This window comes from Oncorhynchus tshawytscha, linkage group LG05, assembly GCF_018296145.1.
Source record: "Oncorhynchus tshawytscha isolate Ot180627B linkage group LG05, Otsh_v2.0, whole genome shotgun sequence".
Taxonomy (NCBI): Eukaryota; Metazoa; Chordata; class Actinopteri; order Salmoniformes; family Salmonidae; genus Oncorhynchus; species Oncorhynchus tshawytscha.
The window spans coordinates 53,680,644-53,695,769 of NC_056433.1; positions in this window are offsets into that span (position 1 = coordinate 53,680,644).

A 15,126-nucleotide genomic window follows, 5' to 3' on the forward strand; every position below is an offset into this window, starting at 1 on the left:
ACGTGAAGGTACCCATAAGCAATCATTTCTGATGAAAAAACACAAATGTGAAACATTTGTGGAAATAGCATTTTGGAAATAAACTTTCAAATGCACAGTGTCGATGATGTAGAGAGCCCTCCCTCAGCTGTGTTGTTGTTCATTAATATATATATATATATTTGATTTATGGGTCATTTTCAATCCTCCACGAACCCCATTGTTTAATTGGTGGTATTCGTAAAGAAAATAAAAAAATACTTTCTTCTTTTCGGCCACACAGTGGGCGGTTTGTAAGCTCTTTGTTTGTTCTTTTCCTTTTTTGTTTTGCTTTCCTCTCCTCAAGCTGCAAGTCTTTAGTCAGAGCTTTGCTTTGAAAGGTGAAGATCAACTAGAGCCATCGCTATTGGCAACCATGTGGGATTGGAAGGAAAGGTGGCACTGGGGTCAGCGGCAGCGGAGTTATTCTATACCTATGCAATAACACACCCAGCCCCTACGGGGTTAAAGTTCACCTACAACATACAGTACCTTCACCAAATTTCTACTAACAGAGCGCTACTATCTCCAAATAAGTCTAAATTTACTCAATTGGGTTTATCTCCAGGGGATGTTTTGAATTTCATCAACAGAAAATCCTGAAGTAAAGTAAATCCTCACAGGATAGAGTAAACTGTTTCAGCAGGCTCCCGAGTGGCGCAACGGTCTAAGGCACTGCATCTCAGTGGTCTACGGCACTGCATCTCAGTGCAAGAGGCATCACTACAGTCCCTGGTTCGAATCCAGGACGTATCACATCCGGCCGTGATTGGGAGTCCCATAGGGCGGCGAACAATTGGTCCAGGGTCGCCAGGGTAGGCCGTCATCGTAAATAAGAATTTGTTCTTAACTGACTTGCCTAGTTAAATAAAGGTTCAAATAATGAAATTCCAAGCATTCTTACACCCAAAATGTGAAACAAATCGTGTCTGGTGTCCTGATGGATGGTCTATGAACAGTGAACCTCTGTTGAAGTACTTAAGAACATGAAATAGTGGGAATGCAATTAAGCAATCATATTTTTAATTATGAGAATGTCAATTGAGCTTGTCAAGGATGAATCATTTCAGTGGAGACAGTAAAATATACCTAACAAGGCCTTTCTCAGTGGTAAACACACAGCTTTTAAAACTGTAATTAGCATGTAATGCCTAACACATGGCTTACAAGCCATCTCCTAGCCCATTCTCCCTCCTCTCTTCCACTTTCTCCTCTCTCTGTAGGACACACTTCTCAACCAGTCTGAAATCTAACCACGCTAATAGGAAGTCAAATCTGTGTGGGCGATTTGGAGGCCCACAAGTAGTTAAGTACTGTTCAGTCTGTGTTTGAACATTTTTAAAGACCCAATCTGTCTTTTCAACTGCCTGACTCAAATTAAATGATAAAATAGGGTGATTATCCAATTCTGTGCTAAAACAAATCCATAATTTAGTAATTTGGTTGTAGACACTGAAGTAGGTGTTTCTACTGATTTTGAGTCTCTTACTGGCGCCATATGATGATCATTTCCCTCTTCTGGAGTTCACAAAAAATAAATCCACTCCACCAAGGACGCAATGTGTCATATTCTCACCGTAATGGGGCTTCCTCTGGTATTTGTGGGCCATAGAAGAGGACAGGGGTTAAAAACGAACAAATCCCATCTTACTGTACATGTCCCTGACTCCGTACCCCGCAACAACTTCCCCCCTTCCCCACCCAACCCAACCACCCACCCACCCAAAGTGTTCAAGAATTCCCCTTGAGAGACAGACACAGATAATTGGTCACAGATTTTTGTTGGCAGCATACAAAGGGACCTCCTATTCACCCCTGTGCAGCTGTCCCATTCACATTCTCCCGTCCCTGCTCCCAACAACCAGCGTTCCACCACCACCACCACCACCACCACCACCACCACCACCACCACCACCACCACCACCACCGCTTCCCCCTGCAGTCCTTCCCTGCCCCCGTCCCAAACACAGCCCCTTTCACTGGCACAATAGAGCCATCGGGACACATCCCTCTCATGACCCTGACCCAAACCCCCTTCATACCCCAAGGCTCTATTGTCTTCAATGGGACACTTGAAGCTGTTATTAGTTCCCTTTGATATGGGCAGCACTACCAATTAGGGATCCATTTGCCTTGAGAATTGCACCTGTAGGATGTATAGGAACTCAATCCGTTGTCAGTGCCGTCAGCACCCATCTATGATGGCCCACAGCAGTCCCACATAGATATGGTGTTATCTGGCTGGTGTTCGTAACAAGTCACTGTAGAGAGTAATCAGTGATAGAGATAGGTTCAGATAGGGTTGAGTTCCATGCAATTCAAATCTTCAATAGAATGTGGCCCTCATACACTGTTAATGTTAATCAAGGCAACATGGGACAAGGAATATCTATTTATTTATTTCAGCATGATTTGCTCTCGCTGTTTGCCATTCAGGGGTTTGTTAGTCAAATAACAAATCAGCCATGAAATGCATGGATAAACATTTCATAATTTGTTTTCGGGTAGGGTTCCGGTACTTTTATTGTAACTTTTTCACTTCTTGTTCTGAAATTTCTGCTTGTGATTATTTTTTGTATGCCATTTCCCAGTTACAAATTGATGCACCTCCACAGTAGCTTCCTTGGAATGATCAGAAAACATCTAGAATGGTGATATCACATTTTGGAAAACCACAGACTCAAGATCTCTGGCCACAGGAAACAGAAGTACGTAGAGCAACACATTTCAGTGAGGCCCTGTACTTTCTCGCTGCTCTACCTCATTTAATGCATCACATGTGTGCCGAGATGGTGTCTTACCAAGACGAAGGAATAGACTAAAACAGAGACAAGATAAGAAAAAAAAGTAAGAGAGAGAGAGAAGAAGGAATTCTACAACTGTGGGGGGATAAAGAAATAAAAAAGGAAGAAAATAAAGTGTAGAGAGGGAGAGAGAGAAAGACTCGGGTTTTAGGGGAAAAGAGGGAGAGAGTGATTACAATTCCAGTCACAACTTCCATCCATAGCAGTGTGCAGTGATCCTAGATTTCTTGAACAACCAAGCTCAGCTGTCCCGAGAGACTCCTGGGAAGCCAGAGGTCAACCAGCCCTTTCCTGACGCACCATATGTTATAGGAATTCTGCACTGCATTGTGGGATACGACACCACCATCCCCCACAACTAGGTTTCCAAATTACTAACACATACATCCTGAAGCCTTCCCTGCCGTTTCTGCTGTGGAGAAGTTTCCACCATCAGGACTTCATGTTTTTAGAATGATATGAAAAGGGTTGATTCTCCCTACAAAGATATGCTATGGTTTAATCATAGAAAATGGTCAAACTTTCCATAATAATCTTACATGCTGACTAGACCTGGCACGCGCGTGTGTCTGGGTGCAACATTGGGCGCATGTTGCTTTTATCCATCAACACCAAACTCAATCTGGACACGCAGGTTGAAATATCAAAATGAACTCTGAACCAACTATATTCATTTGGGGACATGTCGAAACAAATCTAGTTTGTTTCTAGTAATCGCTCCTCCTTCAGTCTTCTTCTACTGATTTTATATGGCGGTTGGCGAACAACTCTAACGTGCATTACCGCTTCCAGCTGGACTGGAGTGTGGACCTCAGTTCATCTTTCAATCACCCAGGTGGGTATATGCTCCTAAAAACCAATGAGGAGATGGGAGATGCGGGACTTGCAACGTGTCACACGTCCAAAATAGAACCAAGTTCATGGATACAGCTGGATGTTGTGGGCATGTCGTTGTTCCAACACTTATTGAGCCACTTCTTGTTATACCAACACCTGTACTTGCTGTGTTTCTTCATCTCGTTTCAATATTAAATGTCACAAGGCTTTGAACCTGTAAACAAAAAAAAGTGCTTTACAACAAGGAAAATAACATAGATTGTACTGCAGCAGAAGTAAATGTATTAGTTGGACACTGGTCTGTGGAGAGGGAAGATTCCTTCCCATTGTAAACGTTTTGTATTGCTACATGTCCTCTTCCCACTTTCCTGTTTTCAGAGAAACTCTCATTAGGAAGGCTAATTAAATGTTATTAGTAATCATACTAGAGGTCTTTGCCCGTTCGGGTGGACCCGATAGACCCGAGACCTGACCCGGGCCCGATCGGGTTTGGGTCTGAAATTCTAACTGTTCCGGTCGGGTCGTGTTCGATTGTCATCTGGTCTCATGTCTATGTATCTACAGCTGATAGACCTAAGTGGACCCGAATGGACCCGACCACGGCTCTGCATAGCCTATAGCATATTTATTTTACGCTAATAAGGTGAATTTATTGATTTATAGAAGGCCTATCCAACACATAAAGACCTATTTGTTAACCTGAACAACAACTTTTTTTGTCACTCGGTCCAATCGGGCCTGGACTAGACCTAGACCTGTCAGAGAACGGGTCGGGTCTAGACCTATAGCTGTCAGAGAACGGGCCGGGTCTAGACCTAGATCTGTCAGAGAAAGGGGCGGGTCTAGACCTAGATCTGTCAGAGAACGGGTCGGGTCTAGGTCGAATGGTTCTCGGATCCATTCGTGTCCCGGTCTCCATTTTTATTATTTTTAATGATCGGTCCATTTGGGTCCGGGTCTGATTGTCCTCGGGTCCAGGTCTAACTTTTTGGGCCGGTGAAGACCTCTAAATCATACACACCCATTAAAGGCCCTAACTATCTGCATGGTTCTGCCAGAAATTGAGTAAAGAGAGAATTCATGAACAGGAGTCTCTGAAACATTTAATAAAAAACAAATTATGACTCATCTCATTATAGATATAGTATTATTCCATTTCACAAATGTGATGTCAAAGTTTTTGTGTTGTTGGGGGAATTGTTGGAACTTTATATGATAATTTGAGGGAGAAAGTGAATAGAAAGGAATTAAGTGCATGTTCAATCATCTATAACAATACACCATTATCTAATTGCTGACAACGTGACAATCCATTTTAATAGTAACAAAACTCAACTAATTATTTTCTTCTTTCTCCTTCACCGTAACTTTTCCTTTGGAAAAGATGAGCTTCTGACTTTTGTGTTTGAACTGAAAAGTCAACCAAAATGTAGTGCAGCAAAAAACATTGCAGATACGTCAAATCTATTTTTTTCAGATATTTTGACATTCTTAGCTCAAACAAAACAAACCTTTTAAATTCAGCGCAAACAACATCTGCAACAGACTGAATGCCCATCCGTCTATCTATGGTGTTGAGATGCTAGTCTTTTCTGTGGCTGTGGCTTACTACTTGGTGTGGGGCCGGGTGTGGGGGAGAGGGAGCTAGATCAGCGCCGGTTGTGGTTGATGGATGTCTGTCGACCAGCTTGTGGGAAGTGAACCAAAAGGGAAACAAGCCTGAGGTGGAGGGAGGGACACGGGGCAGGTCCGGGACACGTGGAAACGGGGCAGGAAATACCAACAAAGAGAGTCATCACGGCATATTAATATGGAAATTGTTTCACATTAAAGCAGGGAAAACAGGGTTGTGATGACGCAGACATAAGAAGAGATGGGTGGGTAAAGGCTAGCGGGTATGGGCGCACCAGGAGGACTATTAAGGCTGGACAGACTGAGGATCCAGACAGACTGAGGATCCAGACAGACTGAGGATCCAGACAGACTGAGGATCCAGACAGACTGAGGGTCCAGACAGACTGAGGATCCAGACAGACTGAGGGTCCAGACAGACTGAGGATCCAGACAGACTGAGGATCCAGACAGACTGAGGGTGCAGACAGACTGAGGATCCAGACAGACTGAGGGTGCAGACAGACTGAGGGTGCAGACAGACTGAGGGTCCAGGCAGACTGAGGGTCCAGACAGACTGAGGATCCAGACAGATTGAGGGTCCAGACAGACTGAGGGTCCAGACAGACTGAGGATCCAGACAGACTGAGGATCCAGACAGACTGAGGATCCAGACAGACTCAGGGTTCAGCCAGACTGAGGGTCCAGACAGAGGAGGTCCACAGATGGTGCCAGCTGCTGTAGGACTTCACTTCATGGACAAACATACAGAGCGATATTCTCTAAACATACTCCCCACACACACACATGAAGACATGCATTTACTGCAGTACATGCAGACATGCACACGCATACACTGAGTGCACAAAATATTATGAACACCTACTCTTTTCATGAAATAGACTGACCAGGTGAATCCAGCTGAAAGATATGATCCCTTATTGATGTCACTTGTTAAATTAATTTCCATCAGTGTAGATGAAGGGGAGGAGGCAGCTTAAAGAAGAGGGTGTTAGGCCTTGAGAAAATTGAAACATGGATTGTGTATGTGTGCCATTCAGAGGGTGAATGGGAAAAACAATAGACTGAAGTGCGTTTGAACGGAGTATGGCGCACCGGTTTGTGTCAAGAACTGCAATTTTTCACGATCAACCGTTTCCAATGTGTATCAAGAATGGTCCACCACCCAAATGACATCCAGCCAACATGACACATCTGTGTGAAACATTGGAGTGAACATTGGAGTCATTAGAGTCCATACCCCAAATAATTGAGACTGTTCTGAGGGCAAAAGAGGAGTTCAAGGAGTTCTCGATGTTTTGTACACTCAGTATATATGTATACACAGATACAGATACACTCACACCAACACACACACACCAGTGGAGGCTGGTGAATACAAACATTGAGGAGGATGGGAGACCCTCTGCGGAACGCACGGAGACGACAGACCTTCGTCCATTGCATGATCAATGCGGCTTTTTCCCAGAAGCTTGACTTTGATGTGGGCATTTATATGATCCCATTTATATAATGGTGTTTAGCTGAACGATCAATGTTCTTCAGGTCACTGTACCCCCCTTTCGCCCAAGGCTCAGACTTTCCAAAAAGCAGGCAAGGCCAACAATACAGGTAGCTTGATGAAAGGCTCTCTGTTAACTAGCTATACTTTTGATACCAATTAGTATTGAACACCCTCACCTTTTCATCCTTCTTCATGAAACTGATCTCAGGCAGAGATCAACCATTTCCGTTTGGCCCAGTGAATTAAGGGGTTCTTCAACAAAAATCCACAACATTTTTGGTAGCATTGGACAGTCTACCATTCTGGCGGTGAAAACTGCATGCTTGCACTGGTAGCTAGCTAGCTACTGCTACTTACCAAGGCACATTTAAATTAAATTACACTCACTGTACACAAAAATAAAGTTCACATGCCTTGGACTCGAGTCACAAATATGGTGACTTGCAAATCAACTTTGACTTTAACACCAATGACTTGTGACTTGTGCAGCGCATCAACTCTTCATTTAACAGATTACAGTTTGAATCGGACAGCAGCCAATCAAATTGTTGCCAGCTGAGAAAAAGTTGCGTGTGACAGTGCAGAGGAATGTCAGTGTGTAAATTCAGTCTGAGCCACTGGAAAGATGTTATTATTAAAATTACCCATGTATTTCCATGGAAATATAATGTTTATTTGGAAAGTTTAAAAATATATATATATTATTTAAAGCATTCATTATTTGCGTAAATGTAATATACTAACTATTACTCTTGTTAAAAACAAGAAATGGTATTACATTTGGTGAAAAGTACATTAAGACTTGTTTAGGACTCAAAACTCAAAATTTTGCCTGTCTTTTTTATTTTTTATTTTTTTATTTCACCTTTATTTAACCAGGTAGGCTAGTTGAGAACAAGTTCTCATTTGCAACTGCGACCTGGCCAAGATAAAGCATAGCAGTGTGAACATACAACACAGAGTTACACATGGAGTAAACAATTAACAAGTCAATAACACAGTAGAAAAAAAAGGGGAGTCTATATACATTGTGTGCAAAGGGCATGAGGAGGTAGGCGAATAATTACAATTTTGCAGATTAATAACACTGGAGTGATAAATGATCAGATGGTCATGTACAGGTAGAGATATTGGTGTGCAAAAGAGCAGAAAAGTACATAAATAAAAACAGTATGGGGATGAGGTAGGTAAAAATGGGTGGGCTATTTACCGATAGACTATGTACAGCTGCAGCGATCGGTTAACTGCTCAGACAGCAGATGTTTGAAGTTGGTGAGGGAGATAAAAGTCTCCAACTTCAGCGATTTTGCAATTCGTTCCAGTCACAGGCAGCAGAGAACTGGAACGAAAGGCGGCCAAATGAGGTGTTGGCTTTAGGGATGATCAGTGAGATACACCTGCTGGAGCGCGTGCTACGGATGGGTGTTGCCATCGTGACCAGTGAACTGAGATAAGGCGGAGCTTTACCTAGCATGGACTTGTAGATGACCTGGAGCCAGTGGGTCTGGCGACAAATATGTAGCGAGGGCCAGCCGACTAGAGCATACAAGTCGCAGTGGTGGGTGGTATAAGGTGCTTTAGTGACAAAACGGATGGCACTGTGATAAACTGCATCCAGTTTGCTGAGTAGAGTGTTGGAAGCAATTTTGTAGATGACATCGCCGAAGTCGAGGATCGGTAGGATAGTCAGTTTTACTAGGGTAAGTTTGGCGGCGTAAGTGAAGGAGGCTTTGTTGCGGAATAGAAAGCCGATTCTTGATTTGATTTTCGATTGGAGATGTTTGATATGAGTCTGGAAGGAGAGTTTACAGTCTAGCCAGACACCTAGGTACTTATAGATGTCCACATATTCAAGGTCGGAACCATCCAGGGTGGTGATGCTGGTCAGGCGTGCGGGTGCAGGCAGCGAACGGTTGAAAAGCATGCATTTGGTTTTACTAGCGTTTAAGAGCAGTTGGAGGCCACGGAAGGAGTGTTGTATGGCATTGAAGCTCGTTTGGAGGTTAGATAGCACAGTGTCCAAGGACGGGCCGGAAGTATATAGAATGGTGTCGTCTGCGTAGAGGTGGATCAGGGAATCGCCCGCAGCAAGAGCAACATCATTGATATATACAGAGAAAAGAGTCGGCCCGAGGATTGAACCCTGTGGCACCCCCATAGAGACTGCCAGAGGACCGGGCAGCATGCCCTCCGATTTGACACACTGAACTCTGTCTGCAAAGTAATTGGTGAACCAGGCAAGGCAGTCATCCGAAAAACCGAGGCTACTGAGTCTGCCGATAAGAATATGGTGATTGACAGAGTCGAACGCCTTGGCAAGGTCGATGAAGACGGCTGCACAGTACTGTCTTTTATCGATGGCGGTTATGATATCGTTTAGTACCTTGAGCGTGGCTGAGGTGCACCCGTGACCGGCTCGGAAACCCGATAGCACAGCGGAGAAGGTGCGGTGGGATTCGAGATGGTCAGTGACCTGTTTGTTGACTTGGCTTTCGAAGACCTTAGATAGGCAGGGCAGGATGGATATAGGTCTGTAACAGTTTGGGTCCAGGGTGTCTCCCCCTTTGAAGAGGGGGATGACTGCGGCAGCTTTCCAATCCTTGGGGATCTCAGACGATATGAAAGAGAGGTTGAACAGGCTGGTAATAGGGGTTGCGACAATGGCGACGGATAGTTTCAGAAATAGAGGGTCCAGATTGTCAAGCCCAGCTGATTTGTACGGGTCCAGGTTTTGTAGCTCTTTCAGAACATCTGCTCTCTGGATTTGGGTAAAGGAGAACCTGGAGAGGCTTGGGCGAGTAGCTGCGTGGGGGGCGGAGCTGTTGGCTGAGGTTGGAGTAGCCAGGCGGAAGGCATGGCCAGCTGTTGAGAAATGCTTGTTGAAGTTTTCGATAATCATGGATTTATCGGTGGTGACCGTGTTACCTAGCCTCAGTGCAGTGGGCAGCTGGGAGGAGGTGCTCTTGTTCTCCATGGACTTCACAGTGTCCCAGAACTTTTTGGAGTTGGAGCTACAGGATGCAAACTTCTGCCTGAAGAAGCTGGCCTTAGCTTTCCTGACTGACTGCGTGTATTGGTTCCTGACTTCCCTGAACAGTTATCGCGGGGACTATTCGATGCTATTGCAGTCCGCCACAGGATATTTTTGTGCTGGTCGAGGGCAGTCAGGTCTGGAGTGAACCAAGGGCTGTATCTGTTCTTAGTTCTGCATTTTTTGAACGGAGCATGCTTATCTAGTAGTGGTGAGGAAGTTACTTTTAACTTACTTTTAAAGAATGACCAGGCATCCTCAACTGACGGGATGAGGTCAATGTCCTTCCAGGATACCCGGGCCAGGTCGATTAGAAAGGCCTGCTCACAGAAGTGTTTTAGGGAGCGATTGACAGTGATGAGGGGTGGTCGTTTGACAGCGGCTCCGTAGCGGATTCAGGCAATGAGGCAGTGAACGCTGAGATCCTGGTTGAAGACAGCAGAGGTGTATTTGGAGGGCCAGTTGGTTAGGATGACGTCTATGAGGGTGCCCTTGTTTACAGATTTAAGGTTGTACCTGGTGGGTTCCTTGATGATTTGTGTGAGATTGAGGGCATCTAGCTTAGATTGTAGGACTGCCGAGGTGTTAAGCATATCCCAGTTTAGGTCACCTAACAGAACAAACTCTGAAGCTAGATGGGGGGCGATCAATACATAAATGGTGTCCAGGGCACAGCTGGGAGCTGAGGGGGGTCGGTAGCAGGCGACAACAGTGAGAGACTTATTTCTGGAGAGAGTAATTTTCAAAATTAGTAGTTCGAACTGTTTGGGTATGGACCTGGAAAGTATGACATTACTTTGCAGGCTCTCTCTGCAGTAAACTGCAACTCCTCCCCCTTTGGCAGTTCTATCTTGACGGAAAATGTTATAGTTGGGTATGGAAATCTCCGAATTTTTGGTGGCCTTCCTGAGCCAGTCTTGACTTGGGACTTGGTCCTGTGACTTGGTCCTACCTCTGTCTAAAACCAAGTAAACAATTTATAATCTACCTCCTCTGTCTCCTGTAATTTGAAGAAAATTTGAATCGAATAATATCCTAAAAATGCTCAACTATCACTTTTCACTGTCAATCTCTATCCAATAATGTCACCAACTCACCAAGCTTCTCAATCCTCTGAGGAGTCTCCACTGGTATGCATTAATTTGTGGATGTCCATCACCCATTTCACATGATATATTATAAATTACAATTCGTATCATTAGTCCCAATCTTGCTAAACGTATAATAGGTTACGAATTCTAGCTAGGTACAGTTGAAGTCGGAAGTTTACACACACCTTACATTTAAAATACATACATTTTATACATTTAAACTCAGTTTTCACAATTCCGGACATTTAATCCTAGTAAAAGTTCCCTGTTTTAGGTCAGTTTGGCTCACGACTTTATTTTAAGAATGTGAAATGTCGAGAGAAAGATAGAGAAAAATATTTATTTCAGCTTTTATTTCTTTCATCATATTCCCAGTGGGCCAGACATTTACATACACTCAATTAGTATTTGGTAGCATTGCCTTTAAATTGTTTAACTTGGGTCAAACATTTCTGGTAGCCTTCCACAAGCTTCCCACAATAAGTTGTGTGAATTTTGGCCCATTCCTCCTGACAGCTGGTATAGCCGGTGTAGTCACGTTTTGTAGGCCTCCTTGCTCGGGCACGCTTTTTCAGTTCTGCCCACAACTTGTCTATAGGATGGAGGTCAGGGCTTTGTGATGGCCACTCCAATACCTTGACTTTGTTGTCATTAAACCATTTTGCCACAACTTTGGAAGTATGCTTGGGTTCATTGTCCATTTGGAAGACCCATTTGCGACCAAGCTTTAACTTCCTGACTGATGTCTTGAGATGTTGCTTCAATATATCCACATAATATTCCCCCTCATGATGCCATCTATTTTGTGAAGTGCACTAGTCCCTCCTGCAACAAAGCACCCCCACAATATGATGAAACCACCCCGTGCTTCACGGTTGGGATGGTGTTCACACTTCCCCCTTTTTCCTCCAAACATAATGATGGTCATTATGGCCAAACAGTTCTATTTTTGTTTCATCAGACCAGAGGACATTTCTCCAAAAAGTACGATCTTTGTCCCCATGTGCAGTTGCAAACTGTAGTCTGGCTTTTTTATGGCGGTTTTGGAGCAGTGGCATCTTCCTTGCTGAGTGGTCTTTCAGGTTATGTCGATATAGGACTCGTTTTACTGTGGATATAGATACTTTTGTACCTGTTTCCTCCAGCATCATCACAAGGTCCTTTGCTGTTGTTCTGGGATTGATTTGCACTTTTCGCACCAAAGTACGTTCATCTCTAAGAGACAGAACGCGTCTCCTTCCTGAGCAGTATGACGGCTGCGTGGTCCCATGGTGTTTATACTTCCGTACTATTGTTTGTACAGATGAACGTGGTACCTTCAGGTGTTTGGAAATTGCTCCCAAGGATGAACCAGACTTGTGGAGGTCTACAATATGTTTTCTGAGGTCTTGGCTGATTTATTTTGATTTTCCCATGATGTCAAGCAAAGAGGCACTGAGTTTGAAGGTAGACCTTAAAATACATCCACAGGTACACCTCCAATTGACTCAAATGATGTCAATTAACCTGTCATAAGCTTCTAAAGCCATGACATAATTTTCTGGAATTTTCCAAGCTGTTTAAAGGCACAGTCAACTTAGTGTATGTAAACTTCTGACCCACTGGAATTGTGATGCAGTGAATTGTAAGTGAAATAATCGGTCTGTAAAGAATTGTTGGAAAAATGACCTGTGTCATGCACCAAGTAGATGTCCTAACCGACTTGCCAAAACTATAGTTTGTTAACAAGAAATTTGTGGAGTGGTTGAAAAACAAGTTTTAATGATTCCAACATAAGTGTATGTACACTTCCGACTTCAACTGTAGGTAGGTGGTGAACATTAGCTAGCCTGCTAATGTTAGCTAGGCTAGGAGTTAGGATTAGGGTTAGGGGAAGGTTTAGATAACTTGCTAAGTAGTCGCATAGTACCTAAAAAGTAGCAAGTAGTTGAAAAATGGCTAATTAGCTAAAATGCTAAAGTTCTCAATGAAGAGATTTGAACTTGCAACCTTTGGGTTGCTAGAAGTTTACATTATACACCAACCCATCCACCCCGACCAGTTTTTACCTTTAGTAACCAGCTGTCTTATGTAACTATACCAAATGTAACATATCATACTAATATTCATATGTTATAAAACACACTGTTTTGCAATGAAGGTCTATAGTAACTTAAACAACACTCTCTGGGGTAGCACCATGGTGTAACAGGAGGACAGCTAGCTTACGTTTTGGCTACATTGACTTCAATACAAAACCTAGGAGGCTCGTAGGCCTCACCCCCTTCCATTGACCTTCATGTTAATTATGACCACTTCAGACACAGGTTACATTAGTCAAAAATGAAACTGCATAAAATATTCCCGGACACCTCACCACTGTGTGAGAGATGCAGGCAGGATGAGGGGACATTGACCCACTTGCTTTGGACCTGTCCTAAGTTACATGCTTACTGGGTTCTAATTTTTGATGACTTATCTAAAGCCTTCGACAGAGTTCTAGCCTCAGACCAATTGATTGCTCTGTTTGGTACAGTTGATGGGAATAAGGAGGGGAAGGCTGTCTCTCTTTGTACTATATTAGCCATATTGCAATTTTGGAAATTGGAAACGTACCTACCTTTGTAATGTGGTTATGGGATTTATGGAATGTAATACATATGGAAAAGATTCGATACAATACCTCTAATAGAAGTCCAATGTTTTACAAAATATGGCAGCCTATACTGGATAAAGGGTCTAGTCACGCTTCATAACTGGGTTGACGATCTGCTGCTACTCTGTGCTGTACTCCACTCAATATTTTTTATGGCTTAACTACACTGCTTGTAATGACTATATGCTGTCTTCTTATTCATGTACCACCTAATAGGATTTCGTTTTATTTCGTGTATGTGTGAGTTAAGTTTTGTTCTGTCCTCTAAATTGGCCGTCCCATTCAACAGTACAATGAATGTCAATGTATCTCTGTCATTTAAATTTGTTATTGGAAAATAATGTACTTTTTATTTTTTAAATGATGACCACTTCCGGAGGATGACCTCCAACCAATCAAAGCTTTTGCATTATGAACTGACATGTTGTCCATACAATCATAGTATTAGGATCAGAGAATGAACCTAGTGTGTTGTATTGGGGTTGTGCTGCAGAGCATTATGGTTGGGGTTCTATGTGTGAAGGGGAGGACCATCTCCTCAGTGAATTTCAGCAAGTAACATATCATACTAAATTAAATATCTCAGATTTACATACAGAATAATACGAAATTCTCTGAGACCAGGTTGACACACACACACACACACACACACACACACACACACACACACACACACACACACACACACACACACACACACACACACACACACACACACACACACACACACACACACACAGCCACAGCCACAAAATCAAAATTTTTCCCCTCCTACTTTTCAAAAATACATACCTAAGTACATCCATTCTCACACCCAAACAGATTCCTCAGAGGAAACTCCATCTCCTTGCCTTATTTCAACTGCAATGCTATCCACATTAGGCAAGGAAGAAGACATCCTGCAGCTCTGGTCAACGTTGAATCACAAACGGCATTGTTAGTTTATAACCACTTTCTTCATTTCAATTTGAGGGGATAAGTTATGTGACATCTCCAATATCCAACAGCAATATGTATATAAAGAATACCATTGGATAAAGTAAATGGCCATTTGCTGAAAGAGCGTAACTTACAATTAGGTCCGACAATGGCGTTCTAATTCAAAGGAATTCCAGTGTGAGCTGACAATAAAAAAAGGGAATTACTAATGAAATGTTGCATTCTCAGAAAATACACGATCAGTCATGAAAACTCTACAATTGTCCTTTTCACACACGAGCAGTTGCCTGTCAAAACGTCATCACTATTGAACGGTAATGTGATTGAAACACAGGACGAAGTTGCACAAGAGAAGGTGGACGTGCTCATTTAGGATTTTTCTAACGTGATTACACAAAAGAGCAACAAAGACGTCACAATTGACACTACAGTGAGACACTGTACAAGCTGCAATGTCCTTCACAAGTTTGGCGGTTAGCATGGGGGTCAAGTGCTCTGGTCTATTACGTACTTAGAGAGCAGAATCAGTGCCTAGCTGCCTGACCCTCTTGATTGTACTACGGGATAAGAGAAACACAGAAAGCCCAAAGCTCACATCTGTGTTCTGCCAGGTAACCACTACCAGAGGGAGAAAA